General features: G+C 39.3%; 1 long non-coding RNA gene across 1 annotated transcript; it reads right to left on the bottom strand.

Annotated features, from left to right (window-relative positions):
- Window positions 1-4,175: 4,175 nt before the first annotated feature.
- LOC128851184 (uncharacterized) lies at window positions 4,176-24,941 on the bottom strand. The gene is made up of 3 exons (XR_008448475.1): window positions 24,822-24,941; window positions 22,875-22,949; window positions 4,176-4,488 (listed from the first exon to the last, which is right to left on the bottom strand). It is a non-coding gene; the product is annotated as an uncharacterized LOC128851184 (long non-coding RNA).
- Between the last annotated feature and the right edge of the window lie 1,090 nt (window positions 24,942-26,031).

Raw genomic sequence — 26,031 nt, 5'->3', positions numbered from 1 at the left:
TTTTTATGCATCAGAGATACTAAACATGGTCCAGAGTCTCTGAGGTATAACGTAGGAACCACTGGACTAATTACTTTTCATTCTTTTGTCTGAAGATGAAAATCTGCAGATGTGTTTCACTCAAGTAGATTTGGAAGCAAAGAAGATCTCAGAATAACAGTAATTAGAAGTCAGACTGTTCTGATTCCCCAGCAGAAGATTCTGCATGTATCTAGATCACAGCCACTGATGGCTATCACAGCAAGAAACACTCCATTTATGATACTTAATATTATGTGAGTTAACCTATGTATTCATTTGTTTTAATTAGTTCTTTACGATTATGGAAACATTCACTATTGTACCTATGTTCTCCCTCATTCAAAAGTTGTGTTCATTTTTGAAGGCTTTTGAAAACTCTGTAATGACTTAGAAAATGAAATGTTTAAATTATCTGAAGTTTGAACTGGGATAATCTTTGAATTTAAAATTCCTAATTATGCCACTAGATAACTTGGGACCATTCAAGAAGACCTGTTATCATATACTGTGCACACAGTATAAAACTGGTTTTCTCCTGAAAAGCAAAACCATCAAATTCAGATAGACAAGGAGTGCCTTCTGAGAGGGGCACAGCCTTCTTTTGCGGTATGGGCAAAGACAGAGAAGGGTTGCCCATAGTAGTCTACAAACACACTTTTAACCACAGACATCATGATGGCAACAATGCTTGATAAGTTAAAACACTCTGTTTGCAGCCAGTCCTTCCCTTCTCCTGGACATGCCAGCAGGAGTCCTAATTAGACAACTCTGGTTAGCATAACCCTGTGCAGGAAATGACATAAGATGATCTAATGTTTCATGGCTATGTGACAATAATAACTTTCAGTCATCCAGAATCTGGATTTGAAGAGATCTGCAAACAAAGCTCTCTGTACTCCTCAATTCTGTAAGGCACCTACTCTCCCAATCACTTTTAACACAGTGTGTACTTTCACCACCCAAATTCAGGTTAGCTCCTCTTACATGCACTGAAAGTAAACAGGCTTTTCAAGAGAGTGATTTCTGAGGAATAACATTGGATTTACACCAGTTTACACCATTAAAGGAACTATATTCCCTCTGCAACGCACAGAGATTTTCACTTGGTAAGCTCTGAAACACTCCATGGTTAAAAAGTTATCCAGACCCGAAATCTGAAAACTAGGGTTCAGGACAGGCACAAAAGCCACATACTTGTTACTACAGCACATGATTAAATAAAATTGCAGGAGAAATCACCTTTGTAAATATTTTTCCAGAGAAAGTAGAAAATTTCTGCAGGCAATTCCAAGCTTTTCATGCCTAAATGGCATAAATTTGAAGCAACTCTACTAGAATTCATAGAGCTCCAGGGCTGTAAAATCTGTATCAGTAATCAGAGACTACAATTAATTCACTTTTTGGCATATCTACCAAGTTTTCTTTATGCATCTGACTAGACTTCTAAGTGTAATTTAACCAAGAGAATAAGCATTATTTGAAATTGTAGACTAAATGATTGCATGTCCTGGGAAATACTTCTGGCAGGTGCATTTTCATCTAAAGTAGATTTAGCTGGGGCATCGTTGCTAAGATTGTTGGCACCTGGCTCTTTATTGTATAACAATCTAGTAAGAGTTATGGCAAAAGAGCGAATCAGTTTTGGAGCAGACAACATGCATTAGACTCTGGGTATGTGTAAACCCAACATATCCAGCTGCATTCTAGGCATTAAAGAGTTATATATACCCACTGGAAGTGTACCACGGTTCTGGCAGAAGTTCAAGAATCTCTGAAGTTATATAACCCCTGGAAGACTTGCTTAATAACCAAAGTTGGGGGGAGGAAATAGGTTAGCATATCAATCTTTTGGTTTTTTCTTGTATAGCAAGGTCTTTTTTAAGCACTGAAAATGAACTTCCACTATGAAAGTCCTAAATTACTTTTCAAAGGTGAAACTTGCAGAAAATCCATGCTGGAACAATCCCAGGAAGAAATTGGTCTAAAAGGCAAATCAGAAAGTTAATGAGTTAAAGAAAGAGAAAAATACATAGTAATGCACATAATATCAAACGTATTTGAGAAGGGGCATAACCCAAAGAGTAAATGAGAGACTATAAAACTGACAGCAGATAGAAAACAATTGAATATAAGAGAGTGCAGTAATTAATTTGTATGTCCAAGAAGTTAACAAGTACCTAATTGGTATAAACTGTCCATTCCCATTGAGTCAATTGAAATGAACACATTCTGTGCTGAAAACTCATGCCTCTTTCAATATGCTCTTTATTTCACAAAAGTTAGTAGAACTGATACAGCACAGGTTCTGACATAACTTATTCTGTTTTGACTTCATATTTTTCCACAGACTCAAGTGGCTTTGAAAGCCAAACCAGTCCTTGTTGCTGAAGTGGTAAATCTGCATAGCAGGCAATTCACACCTGAGATAAAGTGACAGAGACAGATCGATCTCATAAGAGTCAAGAGTAATTTCACAAGAGAGATTAATTACACAAGATATACTCACAACTATACAAAGCAAAGCACTGTTTTGTAGCAGATTTCACCAATCTCTTGCTCAAACATCCTGGGAGTCTTGGGGGTCCAGCAATGGCCACCTGCAGGGACCCATGTGGATTCAGCTCCTTTAAGTTCAAAGTGTTCGCTGCTTCTTTCTTCTGGACACCTTTCAACTTTTTTCACAGTTCTTTCTTTGAGGCTCACTACAGCAGCTGCTTTTTCTCTCAGCTCTCATGTTACTTTCTCTGTCTTTCTAAGGACATTTTCCCCAGATTTCCTGTTCTGTTCCCTGTGTCATGTAACAGAACATGCCAGCACCTATGCTTGCCTTTGCAAGAGAAAAATGCTCAAGAAAAAGTTATTATGCTAACTCTAAGACCTGTCAGCTACCACATGTTTGCCACACCTTCCTTGGAGGCCCTCTTATAATAAAAGTGATATCATTATCAATGCCTGGCATAGCCCATGTCTGTGCTACATAGGGCATACTGAGTGGAAGCTAGTAATGGAACCAACACTTCTTGGTGGCCAAGAAGTCTTTGACGAAGACAGGAGGCACCTATCTAGTGTTGGTCCAAGCAATAGGCTGTCATTTTGGTGCTTTGCTTGCCTCAACTAGTAATGAGCCATTTTTACAACAACAGACACACTATTAGCACTGTTAGTACAACCAAAACGAGATCCTACAATGATGCATTTGAGATTCCAGCACCTGTGGGTGACCACCCAAAGAAAACCCCACTGGTGATACTCTTCCTTCTTTCAATTCATTCCAGTATCTGCCACTCCAATATGTAACTATCAAGGCTATTCTGTTTCCATAGCATTTCTAGTAGTTCTTGAAAATTTTGATGTTCTAATATATCTTTCACATGAAACAATTTCATATCAGTTGCATTTGGGGTCATATTTTGATACTGAGTACAGTGTTTAATGAGTAATCAACTAGAAAACACAGGTGGTTTATACAAAAAAAAAACCCATGGCATCCAATAACAGCTACACTGGAGTCAGTAAACAGTTTGATTGGAAATGTTATTAATTAAATCACATTCACATGTTGTTCTGAAACACACATATCCTTTTCATGCATAATCTAATGCTGTTTTCTTATACCTCTGCAGAGTGATCTTAAAATGACACACCAGACAATCACTTAACTGAGGACTTCATCCTGAATAAAAGTGAATAGTTTCCACCAAATACGCACTTGCCACTCTTTATCCATTGCTGAATCCAGCACAATCTTTCTGATCTCCATGGGGAAGATTCTGTCTCCACCTCCATCTGTTCCAGTACTATAGCTTGGCTATTTTTCAGTTTGGAGGACTCAGAGGTCTTGTACAACACTGCAGTCTCCAGCTAATTGGCAAGGGCTCCAGCATTCATGCCGCTGACTTGCCTGAGTTCCCTAGTTCCTGCTCCTCTCAATGCCATAGCCAGCAAGTAGGATCAGCCAGATTTTATATATGAAGCAGTTGTAAAACCAAGTCAACTATTCTGTGTCTAGGATAGAGAGAAAAGATGAGTCATGTAGCCTGGGTGTTGAACATTGGAGAGGTTTAACCTTTTATTTTATTTTATTTTATTTTATTTTATTTTATTTTATTTTATTTTATTTTATTTTCATATTGCCAATATTTTTTCATGTGGGTTTCATACCCTGGCTAATCTGTGCCAGTCTTTATCTGTCTTTTATTTAAATACGTGCTGGACTTTTGACTACTTTGTCAGAGTCTATTTTCAACTAGGAACTATTACCTTTCCCTCTAAACTTCTCACAGATGTGAAGAAGTTTTCAGTAAGTTTAGTAAGATGCATTCTACACACAGTGCTATATATACATCTACCAGTAACCAAAGGAAGCTCTGAAACTACAAATCTGAAAGTACTTGTACTCCAACAAGGCCATATATGCTGTGAGGTTTTTCACTTTCTCAGTCCCAGTCAGGCTTCATTTTCATTTTTCTGGAAGAATAAATAAATAAATGTTAAAACCTCAACTTCATTACTATCTTTTCTATGCACTTAAATTTGAAAATAATGAACTTTTTTTTCTGGTCTTTCTTTTCCTTCTCACTTTCAGCTGGTAGGGCTGCCCCACTTCATATTTCTAAGAGGTCCCGTTCTCTGAAGTCTCCTCATTTGTTTTTTTCCTTTGGCTCTCTTATTCAGTCTCCATTATTTCATTCTACAAGGTGCAACAAGCATGTTACTTTACCCATTTTTTGAACATTTGCTTCTAATGTACGCCTGGCTACCTGGTGGTGTGTAGCTGACACCGTCTTTAACATGCCTTGAATCCATCTGTCTGTTGGACCATATGGTTGCAATTTATTTGGCAGCCACACTCCTAATCGCAAATGGAGCATCCTCAAGTCTCTTCTGTTCCAGGAGATGCAGCAGTTCCTCATTCCAGCATTAGGATTATTGGGAGGCTAATATCTTCAGCTTTCCCTTGCTGGTTTATAGCTTCTCTCAGAGTCATCTTCAGCATTCAGCAGTCCTCCCCAGAGATGTCCAGCAATGTAAAGCCTTTGTGAAAGCCTGAATACCAGATGCAATCATTTATGATTTTTCCTGTGACATACAGACCCAAGTCATATCCAGTTTCTGTCAGAAAAACATCTGCACTATTGCCACCCAAGCAGCTGTGCTGGCTATCTTGCTGTAATTTGGAAATACTTCTATCAATTTGTGAAACTATCATAAATTTGGGAAAAGAAGGGTCCATTTCAGAACCTGCTCCATAGTCCAGAAATTCTCTAATGAGTTTATTACTTTTGTATGTGGACTGCTTTTCATGTAATTTATACTCTTCCTAACACACATCTCTAAATCATTCTCTTGTCTTAGACCATCATGCACCACTCCGTAATCTTGTTTATTCCTGAATTTCCATGAAGATGAACTCATGTTACTAATCTGATCCATCTGTGGCACAGTCCAGCTTTTATATAAGTCTATAGACTTGTGACACCCTACCACTCTCCACCTCAAACTTTCCCCTTCTGCCACTAAGTCAGAGAAGGTTAGATCTTGTGCTTGCAACACTATCTCATCTAAGCTCTCTGTCCTTACCTAAAATGATAAAACAGTCCATGCCTTAAGGACTTTTTGGCTTTGCACTCTGAAGCTAAAGGAAGTGTACCCTCTGCTGACTGCATGCCCGTTTCCTCCAGATGAAGAGCTAGTACTTCACTACACAGCCTGAAACAGGATCCTGGCAGCATCTACCAGCGTATCTTTAATGCTGCCACCAGTAACCTAAGCATAAAGTGGCAGCAACTTTCCCTTGATCATTTTGCTGGTACTTACACACCCCATGTAAGGTGCTCCTCCTCCTGACCAATCTGGCTCACCCACAAACCAACCAATGTATCCTCTACTTTTTTGTCTCTGACATTTTAACAGTCTCATCCAAAATGAGTGGTTTCTGGGAGTTTGGTTTGGGTAAGAAGCACTCATGGTCTTCCATTGCTTTTGTTTCATCCATTACTGAATCAAAGACGGACAGAGAGAGATTCTGACCTCCTATTGTGAGCACTTTGTTTACCAGAGACAGTGACCACTTGGTTAGTCCAGGGTTTGATGCATGACCCTCATTAGCCTTTCCTGACAAAAGATGCATTATCAGGTATAGCACAGCTATGCCTCCTGATCCACGATAGGTGACCACATGGGAGAGATATAGATTTGAAGTATGAATTGCTAACTTCCAGCTATTTCCATCTTCTTTTATAGTAATGTATGAGGAGATAACTGCTCCTATTTCAAAACAAAGTTATCTTAGCACTTGCACCTTCCTTACGTTCAGAGAAGGAAATTGTGATCCTTCAAACCTCTAGTCCTGAAAGGTTATCTCTTTCAGTTCACTTAAGCTTCAAGCCCACCCAGAAATGCCAAATATGTTGCCAAAGTGATAAATGTGGGTAGTGGGCAGTCAACAGCTGAGATAAAAAAGTCCATCTTCTAATAGACAAGCTTTACTGGATCATACACAACTATGCAGAGCAAAGCAGTTATATGTAGCCTCTGTTAATAAAATCTCACCAGTCTGTTGACCAGATGTCCTGTGAGTTTTGAGAATCTGGAGATGGTCTACAGCAGAGATCATGCAGATTCAACTCCTTTAAGTTCAAAGCATTCACAAGTTCTCTGATCTGGTCACCTTTTATAACTTTTTTCCAGTTCTTTCTTTAAAGCCGGTAATGCCTCTGCTTACCTCAGCAGTCACTTTTCCTCCCTCAGTTGCTGCATTCCTTTCTTTATCTTTCCAAGGAGCCTTTTTTTGGCTATCCTGATCTCCTTCTGTTTTGCTTAGGGAGTCTTAGATAACGCAATGGCGACAGCTACTCTTTTTCATTAGGAGAAGGGGAGGAAGGTTCAACGATAAATTATGCTAGTCGTTGCTTATGTCAGCTAGAGGCTACTTGTCCTACAGACTGCTGACTTAAAATTTAGATTTTAACTGTTTAAATCTACTCACACTAAGTCATCACAAATAATTCTTTACATCATCAGTATTTCAATAGATATCAATAGCTTTTTAAACCCAAGCAATTTGTGGCTTTGAATTCTGTTTATCTGTTTGGCTGTCAAAGTATTTAAAAGATTCCGCTTCACAGATGCAAGATTTTCCTTTACATAAGCATCATTCATGTTCTGTCATATCATGTCATCTGGATGCTTTATAACTATTTCTAGCTAGCATTTCATCCAGTTCATCTAATGTCAGTTTTATTGACTCTCCTAGAATCATTTCTGAATTTGCTACTATTCTCTTCCTTTGTGGGGTGGTTTTAATGAGCAGTAGTTTCAATCCAAATCATGTGTCAGTGCTGGAAGCTTTAAACAATATCCTCATTACTGGGTGTCTTTGCAGTTCCTGGGTGTTCTCACACACAGTCCTGGAGGGTTTTTACCTCTTCCTTTGAAAAATTATTCCCTGACAGTATTCCATCTTTGTCCAACATGAGTAAGATCAATGTAGTCAGCTAACTCCCTGACATCTTCTGAAGGGAGGACCTATATAAAGAAATCATTCAGGTTTTTGGCAGCCTGTTCATCTTCCATAACCATTTGTTTAATTTTTTGAAAGCTGGTAAAACCCATCACCTCTCTTACAGGTTTACTGTTTCTAATATACTCAAAGGTTTCTCATTGTTTGTGCTAATGCCTCTGTAGAGTGATTCATCATATCCCATTTAATCAGGGGGAAAAAAAATTAGACTTTAATTAGTACATACTCCAGACAATACATGGAAACAGTTCAAATATGTAAACACATGTTCGAAAACATGGAGAAGAACATGACAAGGAACAGCTGGTGTGGATTTACCACAGGCAAATTCTGCCTGACTAATGTGATAGCTTTGTATAATGAAATGAGTGGCAAACATAGGCAAGGAGAAAGCAGTAGGATAACATATACAAAGGCAAGGTCTTTATCATGGTCTTCTGTGGCGAAGTTGGTAAGATATTGGCTGGATAAGTGGATGATGGACAGAACATTGTCTGGACTGCCAGTCTCAAAGTGTTGTGATCAGTGGCACAAATCCCAAGCAGCATCTCATTACCAGTGGTATCCCTCAGGTTTCAATATATATGGGGCAAATACTGTTTGATATATTTATTAAAGACCTAGAAGACATTCCCAGTAAATTCACAGATGAGCTCAAACTGAGTGGAGCAGTTGATGTGCTGCAGGTAGAGATGCTACGCAGAGAGACTTCAACAGATTTGAGAAAAAGTCTGGCAGAACCTTATGAAATTCAAAGCATATTTTCCAACAGAGATGAAGCAATCCTATGCAACAGTACAAGTAGAGAAAAAAATAAAAAAAAAAAAGAACAGCTTTGCCAAAAAGGACCTAGGTGTCTTGGTGAGCAATAAATACATTGAACACCAGCAGCAACATGGCCTTGCAGCAAAGGTAGCCAGCACACACTTGTCTATTCTAGCAGGAGTGTAGCCAGGAGGTTGAATCAAGTGATTCTTCCTCTGTTTGACAATAGTGAGATCACATCTGAAGGGCTGAGTCCAGCAGGGGGTCCAACTAAAGAAAAGTATGGAGTTATTGCAGCAAGGCCAGTGAAGGGCCATCAGTATGGTCATGACTGGAGCACAAAATATATGAGGAGAAGATAAGAAACTTGGCTTTGTTATACATAGAGAAAAAAAAGCTCCATGGGGCATCTTACTTCAGTATTCAGCTACCTAATGGGAGGATACAGAGGTGAATAGTGATGCAACCAGAGAACAGACACAAGCTGGAACGTGTAAAATTCCTATTACAGGTTAGGAAAACCTTTTCCACTAAAAGGGCAGTTAAACATTGAACCAGGTTGTCCTGAGAGGTTGTGGGTACTCCCTCTCTGAAGTTGTTCGGAATGTGACTTGACATGATCCTGAGTAACTTGAGCTAATTTGACCTCCAAGCTTTCATGCCAAACTGCACCTGTAAATATTATACATCTACCCTGGTTATATCCCAAGACTTTCCACTTTCTCTGAGATCTTCTTTTGCACTCTAGAGCTTCCAAATGACTTCCATTCCCATAACATGAAATCTTTTGCAATGACACCTGTGCTAGAAAGGAACCAGAAGGGCTGAGATGCTGCACCCCATTAGTGAGATTCAATAGCTTCTAAGGAGCAGGTGACTTCTCTGAGTTAGAATCATACAATCATAGAATCACCAGGTTGGAAAGGACCCACTGGATCATCGAGTCCAACCATTCCTAACACTCCCTTAAACCATGTCCCTAAGCACTTCATCAACCTGTTCCTTAAACACCTCCAGAGAAGGTGACTCGACCACCTCCCTGGGCAGCCTGTTCCAGTGCCCGATGACTCTTTCTGTGAAGAATTTTTTTCTGATATCCAGCCTGAACCTCCCTGGTGGAGCTTCAGGCCATTCCCCCTTGTCCTGTTCCCTGTCACCTGGGAGAAGAGGCCAGTTCCCTCCTCTCCACAACCTCCTTTCAGGTAGTTGTAGAGAGAAATAAGGTCTCCCCTCAGCCTCCTCGTCTCCAGGCTAAACAACCTCAGCTCTCTCAGCCGCTCCTCATAAGACTTGTTCTCCAGCGCCTTCGCCAGCTTCGTTGCTCTTCTCTGGACACACTCCAGAGCCTCAACATCCTTCTTGTGATGAGGAGCCCAGAACTGAACACAGTACTCAAGGTGCGGTCTCACCAGTGCCGAGTACAGAGGGAGAATAACCTCCCTGGACCTGCTGGTCACACCGTTTCTGATACAAGCCAAGATGCCGTTGGCCTTCTTGGCCACCTGGGCACACTGCTGGCTCATGTTCAGTCGGCTGTCAACCATTACCCCCAGGTCCTTCTCCTCTGTACAGCTCTCCAGTCACTCTTCCTCTAGTCTGTAGCGCTGCATAGGGTTGTTGTGCCCCAAGTGCAGGACCCGGCATTTGGCCTTGTTGAACCTCATGCCATTGGCCTCAGCCCAGCAGTCCAGCCTGTTCAGGTCCCTTTGCAGAGCCTCCCTACCCTCCAGCACATCCACACTTCCACCCAGCTTAGTGTCATCCGCAAACTTGCTGAGGGTGCACTCAGTGCCTTCATCCAGGTCATTGATAAAGACATTGAAGAGAGCTGGACCCAGTACTGAGCCCTGAGGAACTCCACTTGTAACTGGCCTCCAGCTGGAGTTAACTCCATTGACCACCACTCTCTGGGCCCGGCCATCCAACCAGTTTTCAACCCAGGAGAGTGTGCACCCATCCAGGCCAGAGGCAGACAGTTTCTGAAGCAGAATGCTGTGAGAAACTGTGTCAAAGGCTTTACTGAAGTCCAAGAAGACTACATCCACAGTCTTTCCCCCATCCAGTAGTCGAGTCATTTTGTCATAGAAGGCGATCAGGTTAGTTTGGCAAGATCTGCCTTTCGTAAACCCACGTTGACTGGGCCTGATCACCTTGTTCTCTTGCATGTGCTTCATGATAGCACTCAAGATTACCTGTTCCGTGACTCTCCCCGGCACTGAGGTCAGACTGACAGGCCTGTAGTTCTCCGGATCCTCCCTGCAACCCTTCTTGTAGATAGGCACATTAACCAGCCTCCAGTCTAGTGGAACTTCCCCAGTCAGTCAGGACCGCTGGAAGATGATGGAAAGGGGTTTGGAAAGGACATCTGCCAGCTCCTTCAATACTCTTGGGTGGATCCCATCCAGCCCCATAGACTTGTGGGTGTCTAGGTGGGCAAGCAAGACTAACCTCCTCCTCTTGGATCATGGGAGCCTCATTCTGCTCCTCTAACTCCTGGGTTTGTACACAGAGGGGACAACTTTCCTTGCTATTAAAGACTGAGGCAAAGAAGGCATTAAGTACCTCAGCCTTGTCCTTATCCCCTGTCACTGTTGTTCCTTCTGCATCCAATAGGGACTGAACATTCTCCCTAGTCCTCCTTTTCTTGTTGATGTATTTGTAGAAAGATTTTTTATTATCTTTCACAGACTTAGCTGGTTTGATTTCTAGTTGGGCCTTAGCCCTCCTGATTTTTTCCCTGCACAATCTCACTTCCTTCCTGTAGTCCACCCAAGATGCCTGTCCTTTCCTCCAAAGCTTATAGACCTTCTTCTTCTTTTTGATGCATCCCAAAATCTCCCTGCTCAACCAAGCTGGCTTTTTCCCCCACCGGCTCCTTTTCTGGAACATAGGGATGGCTTGCTCCTGAGCTGCTAGGATTTCATTTTTTAAGAGCACCCAGCAGCTGTTTGTTATGTATAGTCGATAGATAGATAGAGAGATAGATAGATAGATAGATAGATAGATAGATAGATAGATAGAACCTAAACTAAAGATCAAGTATGTCTTCTCCAAAGCAATCATATTTCCTAGCTGATATTTATGGTTAACCTGCATCTTCTCCCATTACTAGTGATGTCTGAGTGAGAGATTGGTGAGATCTGCTACAAAGCACTGCTTTGCTACCAGTGGTCAGTAGCAGCAGGGCAGTGACATAGTTTTAGGAGTTCTCCTTCCCACAGTTCATATCTCTTCTAGTCTTTTGAAATTTTCCTCTCAGGCACCCAAACATGATTCCTGAATTACTCTGAATTTCCACTTTGGCAACTGAGAACAACATTCATTCTTGTGCTGCATCCATTCTGCCTCTATTTTTATGGTCACTTTTGAAAGGAGACAGAGAGACACCAGGTAGCTCCTACTATTTAGATAATTTGGGAGGAGGGTCCTCCACAGAATAAATTATATTAATACAAATCCTGTTATTTCAGCTACAGTTCTGAAGGGCAAAAAATAGATTCTCCACTTATAGCCTTCCTTATACATTGTCCAAAAACAAAAAAATAGCTTTCCACTTCCTGTCTTTTAAGGACAGCAGCCTCCCGTTTGGTGAGGTTCCTAAAAGCGTTTGTTTCCTGTAGAATGATTTTGATGTTTTTACAGAAGGTATAATATAGTGACCGTAAGACTTCTATCCCTGTGTTAAGTTTGGTAGAAATCTGTCACTAGATTGAAAAAATAATTTGGCAGACAAGCCTTAAGGAATTAAGGGTCATGTATGGATATACCTTCACAAACATAATACACACAGGCACATACACAAGCATATGCCTGTTACTACATAAATCTCATCTCTTTAAGCAAGCAAAATAAAACTATCTTCAAAGAAACACAAAAAAGGATTCCAATGAATAACAGTCACCCTCTGCACACTCATCAGAGAAAATTATTTTCAACAAAACAATAACTTAGGAGCAATTATTAGTATTTCGTATGAGCAGGCTGCACACCACCTATTAACAGTGACTGCACACAACTAGGTTATAAAACTCCAAGAAACAACAAGTAAGGTAAATTGCCACCTTTTATTTATGTTATTCATACTCTTCCCATTATGAAAATCCATTTAAGGGATGATGATCCCAGCAGGATTACAAAGCGTCTGTGTCAGCATTTCCAGCTGTTCCTGCCCTTCCCAACAAACACATGCAGTCGCAGCTCTCAATTACTCAACTTTCATTGCAATTACCCCACTTCCACCTCCCCACCTAGCTGTAGAGGACTCCAGGCAGTAATATCCTCCTCTACCTCCATGACCCAGGATACGGGATTGGCCACAGCACCACCTGTGCCTGCTATCAAACTTACTTCTAGCTGTGCCCACAAGGCAAGCATTAAAAATAGCTGGCAACATTGACATCTCTAAGTCAAAAATTCACAGGAGGCTCTTTAAGCTTGCTCAGCTGTGTTTTAACTGAGTAATTTCCGACCTTTTCTGTGCTGGCTATCACACCCAGCCACCACCACATCTTCCCCACTGCCTGCTTGTTGCCCTGACCATTTTGCTGCTGGTGCATTGGGACCATCCACCTCAGTCAGTGGACACCACGGGTGGTGACATCCATGTAAACCAGACCTAATTCTGGCAGGGCTGAAAGGTTAGCTTTTGCGTGTGAAATAAAAAAAAAAGCTGAAGGTCTCAAAGCATGTTTCAGTAGTAAAACTTAAACTGATATAGAAACTGATACTGGGGATTCACTGCAAATGTGTACAGCAAATGTTGTCATATCCACTTAAATCTACTTGCATCTTTGTTTGTACCAATATCTATCAAACCAACCCAAAATTTAGTCACTGTAAAAGGATATCTGCAGATAGATTTCCACAGATCTATCTAACAGTGTAACTTAAAATTGGCTTAGTTAAACTCATGTAGATTTTGAGGCTAGAACAGGCATGAATTGCTAGCATGATCTTTCTGACTGCCAGAGTAGAATAATTATATGTTCTAAAGAATACTAATCATCTAAAAGAATTCTAAAATTATTCTAAGTGAAAATTATCATCTCTTTGGGAGATGAAAGTTATAGAGGCAAGCTTCATTAAAATGCATAATTAGGTACAAGAAATACAAAAGACTGATCATAAAGCAGAACAAACTAAAGCCCAGATCTATTGAAGGTATTCCTGAAGGATTATCCCAGAGTCTTAAAAAGGTGATTTGGATTTGATCAGGAGATTTAAAGCCAGTGAAGAAAACAAGCAAAATATAGGCTGTAGTTATGCCAATGGGAATTTGGTAACTTAAGTGGTGTAAGAACTTTGTTCTACATTTATAATTTACAGTGAAATGTGCAAATTGGCAAAAGCAGTACATATGCAACTTTAACTTATACCTATCCACTTTTCTGTACTTTCAGAGTATGAAGTACCAGCTCCCCCTACTCCAGTCACCAGCAGAAGTTCAGTTCCATTATTCTTCCTTAGAGAAGACTAGGGCTCCAGAGGTAATGAAAAGAGGCTGCACTACTGTATTTGTACCTCAGAGCAGACCCATGTTGCCATATTATCACCATTCTTTTTCTTCTTGTGCGTTCCCTGTTATCCAGCTTTCTCGCACAAGATGGACATCTCTGTGATCATGAATACAGCTCTTAGTACAAGGACACATTCTTATGTTTCAAGGTCCCTATCATATTCTAAATGCTTACAAAAATATGAATGATAATATTGTACAGCCATACCTGGCCGTTTTATCTTAAATCCTTATCACTATGGGCAACGGTGTAAGTCTGGGAAGTTAGTGGGGAGCTTAGTGAGTAAAAGGTTTGATAATTAAAATAGCAATTTCAATAAATTTTCAAATTTATTTTCAGAAATTAATTACACTGTAACACAACATAATAATTAGTCAGTCAATTACAGTAAGTCTAGTCATTAGTTAAGCTTTGCAAAGCTCTAACTTCACTCTGTATTTAGATGAAAAAATTTTTTACCACCAGGCTAAGACAAAGCCTGCTGAAGTTAGTTCTGATGGCAGCAGTTCCAGTAGAACTGCAATTAAAAGAGTAGATATCATTTGCCACGCGAAATGAAATACTAGAAAGATACTTGGGACAGGTTAGAATACAACTATTTCATATTCATAATACCTTACCATTTATTTCCATCTGCAGTTTTTTCTGGAATAACAGTGGTGCGTTTAAACAGCATGGTCTACAGACAGTTCAGCCCACCCTGCAGAATTTTTCATCCACATTTTGCAAGTTTTAGAATCACTTTTATAAAACTTCTATCTAACTAGTTTGAATTTATTCATTTCACCTCCCAGAATAACTTCCACAGGCCATTTCAGTAACGAAAGGCTTCTTTTTAAGCAGCTAAACTCAAGTCCTTTTTGGCATCATGGAAGTAAAAGTCACTGCATATCTCTTAAGAGTCCCCAACACTGTGCAGACAGCAATGTGGGTTGGATCCTACCCCAGGTTATCCACCAGGCACTCTTCGCTTGAGGCTGTGGTGTAGACGCCAAAAGCCAGGAGGCTCTGCATATAGCCTAATCAAGCTTGCGGAAACAAGATGGTGATTAAGCCTCCTGTTTAAACTCTTTTACCTGACTGTCCTGCAAGATCTCCACACTCTTATATCCCCATCAACTGAAAAGGAACTGATCTGAGCATATCTTTCTTTCTTTGTAAAACAGACCTCAAAAAGCTGTTCAGAGTTCAACATGTGATACCACCTTCTCTGCAGCACCTTGGTTACACAGTGGCTTTTTACTTTCCCTGGGTTACATATACCTATCTTACTGCAAAGTATGCTTCTGTAAGTGCTATTTTGCTGTCAACTTCTGACAGTTGACTGTCACCCACTCACCCACGTGCACCCCAGCTGGGGCCAAGGTCACAATCAGGTAGGACTGTGGCAGCATCCTGTGGTTGGTCAGTGGTCCTGGCACTCACAATGTTCTCATATGATGTTGCACTCTCTCTGCCACAGCCTGTAAACCATCACAAAGCACATGCATGTCGGCACCCAGCTCTGAAAGTACACATTTGGATGTCACCAGACTGCTTCTCTGTTACGCTGCATGTAGAGATGCTGTATTTGATTCAAATATTTTTTCCTTATCCTTGGCCAAGAGATGCTTACTCTCTCTTCTGTTTAATATTCTGTCTTACTGAGACTATTTCTATTTTACACTAAAAGTGAGCAATTTCATCCTGCTACAGAGCTGTCCTTTTCTTTAGCACACATATATTAGGTCTAATTTGCAAGTATATATAAAAATTCTTTGGGGATGAAAATAAGTCTTATCTTAAACTATACAGTACCCTTCATATATATTATTTTTCTGAGAATCGGTGTGTACTTCCCTACCCATCATTTATTAATAGGCTTACCATCTGTATTCATCTTTAAATTCTGCCAATTAATAGACACAAGCCTGGAAAAATTGTGGGTACAGCTTCCATAATATGCAAAATCTGATAAGCAATTCATTTTACATCGAGGAATTTAACCCAATACCAAAGAGATTGTAAGAACAGATTTGTTGCAAAGACTCAAAATAAATTGATTTAGTCGGATGAGACAACTTTCACAGGCATTCATTTAAACAATAAAATTTACTAGCTGCATAGAGTTAACAAATGTGCTACAAGCTCTTCAACTCCCACACAGGCTGACTCACGCAAGATAACAAAACTATTAGTTCTTGAAAGAACTCAACATTTTTCTTTATTGTTCCCATGACTTCCCCAGTTTTGAGGGGCACAATTTTAGAAGCGTATGCTATAAAGGAAGTGATGTTTGGAGATGAATGGGTGACCAGGTTATAAATCAAGGAAAAGAGTCCTAGTGACCAGTGGTTTATATCACCATCCCAGCTGCAAAATTCATCTGAAACTCAGGATATCCAGCTGCATCCACTATTTTTCTCACTAGCTAGTAGTCCATTCCAAAGCAAGCATGATCATCGCTGATCAGTTCCTTCTTTTCACTGCATCCCCCTCATCTCATCTTTCCTTTTTTGTTGCTGTCATTTCAAAACTTGTGCTCTATATCCTCACTTAATTTGCCTTCACAATTCATTTGTGGCTCTAAAAGTCATTTTCTGTGACTCACATGTTTTCTTCTAATAATTTTTATCTCGGTTGTTCCAAAGTGACTATTTTTTCCTGATGGATCAATACAGACCTGTCAAACACAAATCTCAATTTCATGATCTATAAACATCAAATTTAGATCAGATATGTCTTTGTTTTAACAATTTTGATTTATTTCTATTTTTATAGTTATTCTCAATGACAGTTCATACATACATTTCTAGGAACATTACTCCTTTGCTTTTTATAATACATCTGAATGCATTGTTAATAAAACCAGTGACTTTCAAAGCTGCTAAAACAAATGTAGCCTTGTGTTTTCCTTCTATTTTGTCTGACTTGGGTCCAAATACAGATAAGTAACATAAACAAACTAACAAAATCCCTGGGCGTTCTGGTCTTTCAGTCTGTGTCTAAGCCAGGGCACCTTGGAGCAATTTCAGCCTCCTTAGGCTGGAATGTGTAGTCCAGAAGTTTGGACTTTGGGCAAAGAGCAGGCACACACAGCAGCTTCTTCACCCTGACATTTCCTGTGTTCCCTTGAGTGAAAGCCAGAATACATGAGTCAGATGTAACTGTGACCTAAGCCTTTAGGGGACTATGACTGCAGGGGTGCTCCTGTACCACATGTACCCATTAGTTTATACATAGCATTAGAAAAACAAGCTCAGTTATTGAAGTGTATGTGATGGATTAACTCTTGTATAGGTAGTTCAATGAGAAAATCAAGAACACCCAAGAGCAGCACTGAACAGAAATGCTTGTAAGAGAAAGCCTGCTGTTTTCCTGAAAGGCAGGACCAAGAATTGCAGATCTCAAGTAAAGGTTTGTGGAACACTATCAGAGAGAGAAGTGGGAAGGGACTCCACAAAAGAGCTCAGCAGAGGAAACCAGGTGGCACCTGATGATAAGTAGGTGAAGAAATTACTTCATGAGTCAGTCAGATACAGGAGGAGCTGATGGTAAGTCTGAAACATGAAAAGAAGGAAGGGATGGAAGAAAGATAAGATTAAGTTTGGATTACAATTAAATTTGTAGTGAGAAAGTAACGTGAATTGCTCAAGTCTGGATGTGGTTATGGGGAAACTGCAGAAGGGAAGGCAGGTTATGCATCAGGTTTTTTGATCCCCCCTCCGTCATCAAGAATGGGAATTCTTGGATCAGTCTTGAAGAGGATGAAAAGAAACAAACAAAACTTTGTGCTGATCTGTGCATTGATATGTAGAAACAAGATTAACTGCAACTACCACTTGATCTATTGATTAGATGCCACCAGATGATGAACTGCAAGCTAATGGCAAGCTACTACCCAATTCAGTCTAGGAGCAGTGCAGTAAATCAATACATAGCAGATATCTGACTTTTTTACTGTTTTTTTCAGAGGTAGAAAACCCACATTGCTACATTCTTTTAGGTATGAACAATACAGTTACAGATCTTAGGAACTACACTTTGCTCTTAGATTTCACGGGACAATTAAATGCTTTTTCTCTGCTGACTTCAGTGGACTGACTGGACCATCTATAATAGCCTTAATCCCAGAAGTATCAGATGCTTCATTGTTCAAGCTACACAATGGATTTTTGCCTGAAAGGTAAAAAGAGGGAAGTCTGTACAGGGCATGCAGATAATACCTGGAACTTTTCCATCACTGGAACAGCCAGCTTAAGTCAACTGTGGAATTCTCATTAAAATTCTGGAGCATGTGTCTTTCATCCTGTCCCTTATGCAGAGATTAGACCTTGCTGACCTTTAAAGTTAATGAATTTTGACAGTTTGTGACGTTATTTCTAGAAGATGGAAGAAGATTATTTTTGCAATTGTCACTGCAAATATTTGGGGAATTATAACACTCTGAAGTTGAAAACCCAAAGTGTACAATCGGCAATATCAGAGACGAGACAAAATATATTTCAGTGCTGGGAATGAGTACGATAATATTGTCTCTCCAGATTTAAAAACTGATTGATACGACAAACATTAAAAGAAAGACATCATTTCAAAACACTATGGCTTCAAATAATCATATTTCATTGCAATAAATAATGGAAAACCACGGAGATACTGTCACAAGGACAGTGAAAAGCTATCAATAAGGTTGGGGGCTGGAGAACACGATGTATGAGGAGAGGATGAGAAACCTGGCTTTGCTCTACCTAGAGAAAATAAGGCTCAATGGGGCATCTTACTGCTATCTTCAGCTACCTGATGGAAGACTACAGACATGATGGAGACACTCTCTTCTCAGAAGTGAATGGTGATGCAATTAGAGGCAACAGACACAAGCTGGAATACAATATTCCCATCAAAGATTAGGAAAACCTCTTCCACTACAAAGGCAGTAAAATACTGACCAGGTTGTCTTAGACGTTATGGGTCCTTCATCTTTGGAGCTTCTCAAAATTTGACTTAATGTGGCTCTGATCTAATCTGATCTAATTGGACCCAATGTCCATGAATTTGTCTAATCTATTTTGAACCTGCTGATACTGTCTCCACAGATTTCTGTACTAAGTAAATCCAGCAATTCCTTGTCTTTGAAGTAAAAAAAGGCATTGTTTCATCTGTTTTAAACTAGCTTCCTGTTGTCTTCACCAAGATGCCTGTATTTCCAGTACTGAGGAATCTGCTAAAAAGCGGCTCTGCATTCAGCTTATCCATTATCTCCACAGTGTCCTAAAGCTTAATAGTATGCCCACAGCTTTCCTGTCACATGCTTGAAGATTCTCAGCCTTTGTAGTTGCTCCTCATAACGCAACTTCTCCATCCTCTTAATAACTTTAGCTGTCTTCTTTATACCTTCTCCACTCCATCCTTTATATGTAGAGACCAGAATATCATTCAGGACCTGATGTGGATTCTACAAGGCATAAGCCTGAATACCCTTTCTGATGTTTTCCAACATTGTTTCGGCTATATTTGCCGCTGTACATCTATCCAATAAATAAATGAAATTATTTAGGTTAGTAATTAAACAAAAATTATTAACTCCATCATGCTATGTATTAGTGTTTCTGAGCTTTACTGTGAGCTTATTGATTTACCTCAGCCTCACTCTGATACCATCAAATACTGTCATGTTTTGAACAAGTTTACAACTTCCTCATGACAATGAACATGTCTTCTTTTTCATTATAAAGTGCCCATGGTAACCTTGAGCATCCTTCAGGTCTGATATAGCATGAATAAGAATAGCAGGTATAGTATGAAGCATGAATTACTGCACTTCGGGGCTAGTAACAAGAATTTTTGTTACCCGTTAGCTTACTAATACCAAAAGGGGAGAAAAAAACTGAAGTTTTTTTTAACTGATTATATCGTTGATAATAATCAATGGTGTCATCCCTGGAGATGATTTTGGTATGACAAATTATACAGTTTAGGATTAATCAGTTCATGCATAAAGAAGATTGGCACCACTGCCATTGGCACTACTGCCTGTGGTAAATCCTGATTTGGAATGCTATGCATCAGCTTGTTACCCATTTTCATAAAAATTAAAAAAGATGCTGGGATGGTCTAAAAGAACAACTGGGAAGGCAAATAATAAGAGTCAAAGAGCTCACATTATTAACCCAGCAAAACAAAATCTCAGCTGAGACATGTTTACTCTCTAGCGATATAAAAGGGGTAACATCAGGGCTGGAAAGGTCTATATAAATCAAAGTAAAACACCAAAACAAATGACCATGAATAAATTTACACCAGAAATCGAAGACCAGAAACAGAAGAAAGGAGTTGCTACAAGAAAATTTAATGCGCAGTGACTTATTAAAAATTTTATTAAAAATTGCCCTCTCTCCAAGACTTGAACACTCCTTGAGAGCAACCACTTTCCTCAGCCAGGGACAGCCTAGCACCTTGACCCATTTCTCTGTCACAAGTTTAAAAAAATTAAACAGAAGATTCTGCTGGAGGTACTGGTGTCATAAAGAGGTCTCAGCAAACGTTAGGCCTCTGAAATTCCAGAAACTAGACACAGGGAGGGAAAAAATCTCCCATGAAAGACTACAACACAGTAAAAAAGATTCAAAACAAGACTGATATTTTCAGCCTAAGGACTACGGATTTTGTCAATCTGCCAGGTTGCTGCTGTCTGTATCTCTGTATCTGCCCTGAATTTGCCCCTCAATCTCTCTGCCTCTCTCTCTAAAAGCAATGCTGTGGTGGAACAGAGGAATTCTGTTCATCAACAGACCTGCTCAGTCTCATCTGGAGAACTTTGTTTAGCTGCTTTCAAATAACTGTTGAGAGAGTTCAGAGAGAAGGCACACACGCACAGAGGCAGGAAACCAGTTTTGGAAAGTACCTTCTTGTAAAAGGATGGGAGCGGTAAGCTTGCCCACCCTGGAGAGAGAATCTGACATCTGCTCACAAAAACTGACGACCACGACATCATAAAGAGAAAGGTTCTCATGCAGTGAGAAGGAAGTGGAAAATGAGACAGTGAACTGCAGAATATAATTTCTCAGGAGCATGAAAGGCAGTTTACAGAGGGAGAACCAAGGATCTGTTTCTAGCAGTTATCAAACCAGAGAATCGATATGTGTCAAAAATAAAGACAAAGTCCTGCTTCCCCTATAATATTTTTCATATTGTCTGCAAAGTTCATTTTTCATTCAAATATTTCACAGGCCAAGTAGGGAGAGGAGCATAAAGTTTGCACTATACCTCTCCTCATGCCGCAGTGCTTATTCTGGGAACCAAGGAGGGCATTCCAATATAAATTTTGTTCCCTGCAGCTCCTGATGATGTTACAAGAAGTAAAACTGAAACTTCTTGAAGAAATCAGCAGCTTACTTGATTGATTTAGCCCTCCTATTTCAATGCCTCTCTTTCTTGTTAGAAGACATTGCAGCAAAATTATTCCCATTGCAAAATTGTTACATAATTTTTTCAGCCCTCTGCCTGTTTTTCTGGTACATACAGCAGTCCTAAGGAAAACTGTGGGAGGCAAATACTGGCCTAGTATATCAGTTAAAGCCTATGAAGTGGGAACATAACAAGACCAATCACTTTGAAAAGCCCCACTCACAAATTTTTGTTTATTCGTTATTGCTCCATTCATCTACTTTAATAAAAGATTCAAGATAGTATGACAAATTGTGATTATACATCAGCTAAGTGCTTAAATTGACTGTTTCCCCATGGCCTAAGCAGTAAATGATGATCACTCTACCAAGAAATTTCACAAAAAAAAATTGTTATTAATAAATGGAACTTATTTTTTTGAGAACGTGCAGAGGTTCCCATGAATCAGATAATTCTGCCTCTTGGCAACCTTTTCAAAAGTTACCAGCATCAGGCAGAGAGTCAAAGTGTTATGAACTGGATAAAGGCAAGCCCTCCCAGCAAAAGAACTGAAAAGCTTGAGGACACACGTACATGCCCTACAGGGAAGCTTTCAGATTAAGATCCCTTCTGACTCATTCCTGGTGTCAGCTCAGTGTAAGTTAATGATCACTTTGATTTTTTAAAAAAAGCCAATATTTTTTCTCAACTGATTACTAAAGCTGCACATAGCATATTTTTAACCACATAAAGGCCTCATTCTTCCACTGGTAGCAACAAGGCTTGCTGCTCTACCTCCATCTCATAAAAGTCATAGGAGTTTCCTGCAGATTTAAAAGTTTACTCAGAAACTGCATCTCACAGGATCTGGCTGCCTCAGTAGGATCAGCGATCTCTCAGGGAGCCAAGCTCAGGTCTCTAGTCATACCTTTCCACTGCTGCAAAACTGTGAACAACACCAGTCTTACACCAGAAACTCAATGAAAAGCAAAATCTCAGCTTTCAATTTCAAAGTCATCCTTCACCCTGTTGCCATCAAAAGAATTCTCAGGAGTTTTACCTATTTTCCTGGCTGCATTCAGCTGTAATTTCAACCATCAGCCTTCTTCTGCTATCCAGTGTGCCTTCCCTCTACTGCAGTCAGCTGATGCAAAGCCAGCCAAATTCCCTCTAGGTCTTCCCTTCAATTTACATCAAACAACTCATAACTAGTGAGGTTAATATTTGTAGGAGTGCCTCTCCTCTGAAAAGACGTGTATGCAACAAAGCCAATGCTCAGCAGGTGCAAAACTCTCAGGCCTAGCTACGGACCTCAAAGGAACCAAGAGGAGCCCCCATAAGCTGCTGGAGATAGCTTTTCTGCTGCACTCCCTGGTCAGCTGGTGATGCAGCCTTGTGCCTATCAGCCTGGAAAGGCAAAGCCTGCAGCAGGCTTCTCAATAAGGCTTCTCAGAAAGTTTATGACTGATCACGTCTGGAGTAGAAGAAAAATGGACTATCAGGTGACTCCTTGGTAGAAGGGCAACTGGTGGGATCCCATCAGAAGCTTTGCACAGAATATGACTCACTAAGGAGTGAGCTGCCTCCTGGAGCTCTCTGATGCTTTTAGACCCCTACAACCAACCAAGACTTTTTAACTTCTCTTCCCCATCCAAGCAAGCCCCTTGTTCCTTTACAGCCAAACTCACCAGCATCTTCTTGTAGTTTCTCTGTGGTCATCAAAGTTGCTTTCCATTCACAAATATCGGTAAGTATTCATACAGCTGCAATTTGAAAATAAAATACAACCCCTCACAACAAACAAAGCATACTAATGAAACAGGCAGTTAGTTTAATCCAACATATCAGTGAAAATACCAAGCTCCTACCCAGGGCGCATAAGGCTGACAGAAGAAAAAACTTGTCTAGTTCCAATTGCATTTTCTCTAGGAGAGGAGTAGACCCAGTGCATCAAGTTTCACTTAGTAAAATCTAACTATTCAGGGAAGTGTCCTTTTTAATTTTATTTGATGTTGCCCAATGAAAGTTGTTGAATTTTTAAAAAAAAGAAAATCAAGAACTTGTGAGCTGAGATGGTCAAAAAAGAAACAGTACTGCCTCATTTAAAAAATATAAACCAATGGTCTATTTTAAAGAACATTTCATATTTTTTTTTATTTTAGCATATCATGCACTTTCCTATTAAGTGTGCTTTCCTGTTACCATCAAATATAAGATTAAATTAACACAAGCATCAATTTATTATTTGAGTGATACTTAACAGTTATAATATAGTTCACTCTCTTTTGGTTTTCTAATAAGTTTTTAGATCTGTACATATACAACCAAAATTAACTTAATTAAAACTCAGCTTTAGCAGAATCAGTCTTTAGCAGATTTCTGTAAACTGTCCAAGTATGTTTGCACTAGAATGTATCCTCCTGCTGTCATACTAGAGATAAGAAGGGACTTTCTGACTCCTAAAATAAGCACACTCAACTGAATCTCTCAGAACCCACTATACTTTCAATCATGCTTATAATTTACTGAAATATCAGTAGTATTTCCAGCATCATTTTCCATTTTTTCCCCTTTTTTCCATGAAGTGTGCTACATGCCAAAAATTGTCGCAAGGCTTTTGTCATAATTCACTGTTCAATCAACAAATTATTTATTAAGATTCAGCACACACAAAACCAAATTACTTCAGTTTTTAAAATTTATCCATAGAAATCTTTAAACACATTTTGAAAGAAATATAAGTAGCAAACTGTCACTGAAAATATCTCTACATTTTCCTTATTTTGCTTCTTCTGGAAGAATATAAAATTGCAATTGTGCAGTTCATACCTAATAGTAATTTATGTGAGATAAAAAAACATTTTAAGTTTCTTTCAGTCGTGCTATGTAGAATTAACCACCTTGTGCAGACATGCTTATCTTCAGGGATGATAAAATTAAACCTCCCTTGTAATTCTTAACTTCTTTCATAGATGCAGTGCAATATACAAAACCTAAAATTACACAACCTCAAGTATAAATAATAATGTAGCTGTTACATGTATTTATGTATTCTGTAATACACAAACCAAACAACTATTTGAAAACAAATAACTTCCCAATTTTCCATTAATCTGTATATACTTTACTTCAGCATTATCTGATACAAAGGATACACTCATGATGATGCATTATCAAAGTTCAAAGCTCGAGTATATCTCTTAGAGTTGGAGACATTACTAATAGGGTTTTATTAATGTCATGCATATGGTGGATGATTCTGCTTTAAACTATGTAGTTAAAACCACAAAATTATGGGAAACATTTTGATATTTCCATGATCTGAGCCCAAAATAAAAAACATAACCATTTCAAAAGTCTTCACTTTCTCAATTGAAAATAAAAAGGGTCTAGTATCTTGTTAATATACTGAGTATCTGCTGTACCAAGATTTATCTTTTTAGCTAATATAATCCTAGAAAACAACACTAATTTGTCATCATTATCACACGGGCTCTGCAGGTGACTGTAAGTATTACTGTGCATTTTTTCTTGACTGTTAAGCAATAACCTTGCAATTTTATTTTTATAGCCCCTAGGAAAAATTTCCATGCATTTTATCTATAGTCATGCTCAAACTTAAGACCTGCTTTTACCTCACATCTGGCAGTCCACTACGATTAACTGAGAACTTCTGCATAAGATACAGCAAGCCTGAAGTGACACAGTCCATCACTGTCTTCACTGAACCAAGCAGCTCATTTCTTCTTTCCCCCTAGAAAGAATAAGGGTTGAGCATTTAGTATGATGGCAAGAAGGTGACATGACCAGGTGCTCCCAAGATAGCAGCTGTGCAGCCAGGATGACAAACTCTCTGGGAAGACTGTGACCTCAAGATGGCCCAGCCAAAACAACCCTTGGCACAGCACTTCAGAACCTTGTGGCAAACACTTGCTGAACCTCTGCAGTAAACTATCCTGTCCCTACTCACACAGCCATTAGCACATCTTTCCAGGGTTACTTTTCTTGAGCATCAGTTCCCTACCTTAGAAAAAAAAAAACCAGAGAGGTCAGGGTTGATACAATCTTTTAAAGGGAAAAAAAGAACAATCATTTATCTTTTTTCTTTTTTTTTTTGTGAGAACTTCGTTGCAAACTTAACTGCAGATACAAGGAAAATTGTCCATTACATTATTTTTAGGATATAGAATTTTCTTCAGAGCTTTGAGTTTAATTTTTGTAAAAAGATTTCATTTCTTTGGGGTGCCTTGATCACTGAAAATAAGGTTAAAGCACCGGTTCCACCATTTAGTGCTGGGGTTTAAAAGTTTGCTTGACTGCGTCAACTTTTAGCTTATTCATATAACAAATAAGAGTTTGTTAAATTAAGGAACTTGTAGAAAAAGATAACTTAGCATGACTTCTTCATCTGATAGCAGTGTCTCAGGGAGAATTTGAAATGAAAACCAATAGACTGTATAAAACAAAGTTATTTTCAATGTAATTAAACTATTTTGCTTTAACTGGAAGTTATTTTTTTCAAGTTTTGAGTGTGCATGAAACTCCAGCATATACACATGAGTAGTCTGCACATCATGGACAAACTGAGATGAGTTTATTGCAGTTCATGTCATGGTACAGCAAGACAGTCCCTCCATGTGCTCTGAGTGAGAAATTGGACGGAATTTTTTTTGAAATTCAAAGCAGCAACAAAGGCTAATTTCATTTATTTCGCTCTTGTCTATCTGAGAAAGGTTTTTTTAATTTCTTTGTAAATATGTTCTGTTTTATTAAAGTAAAAGGACTGAATTCCTGCTCATTTTCAGTTCCATGTAATAAACCAGGATCTGATCATTAACATTTCTT

The sequence above is a fragment of the Cuculus canorus genome, chromosome 2 (genome assembly GCF_017976375.1).
Source record: "Cuculus canorus isolate bCucCan1 chromosome 2, bCucCan1.pri, whole genome shotgun sequence".
NCBI classification, from domain to species: domain Eukaryota; kingdom Metazoa; phylum Chordata; class Aves; order Cuculiformes; family Cuculidae; genus Cuculus; species Cuculus canorus.
Note: the sequence above shows the minus strand (reverse complement) of the source record. Positions and strands in the feature narration are given on the sequence as shown.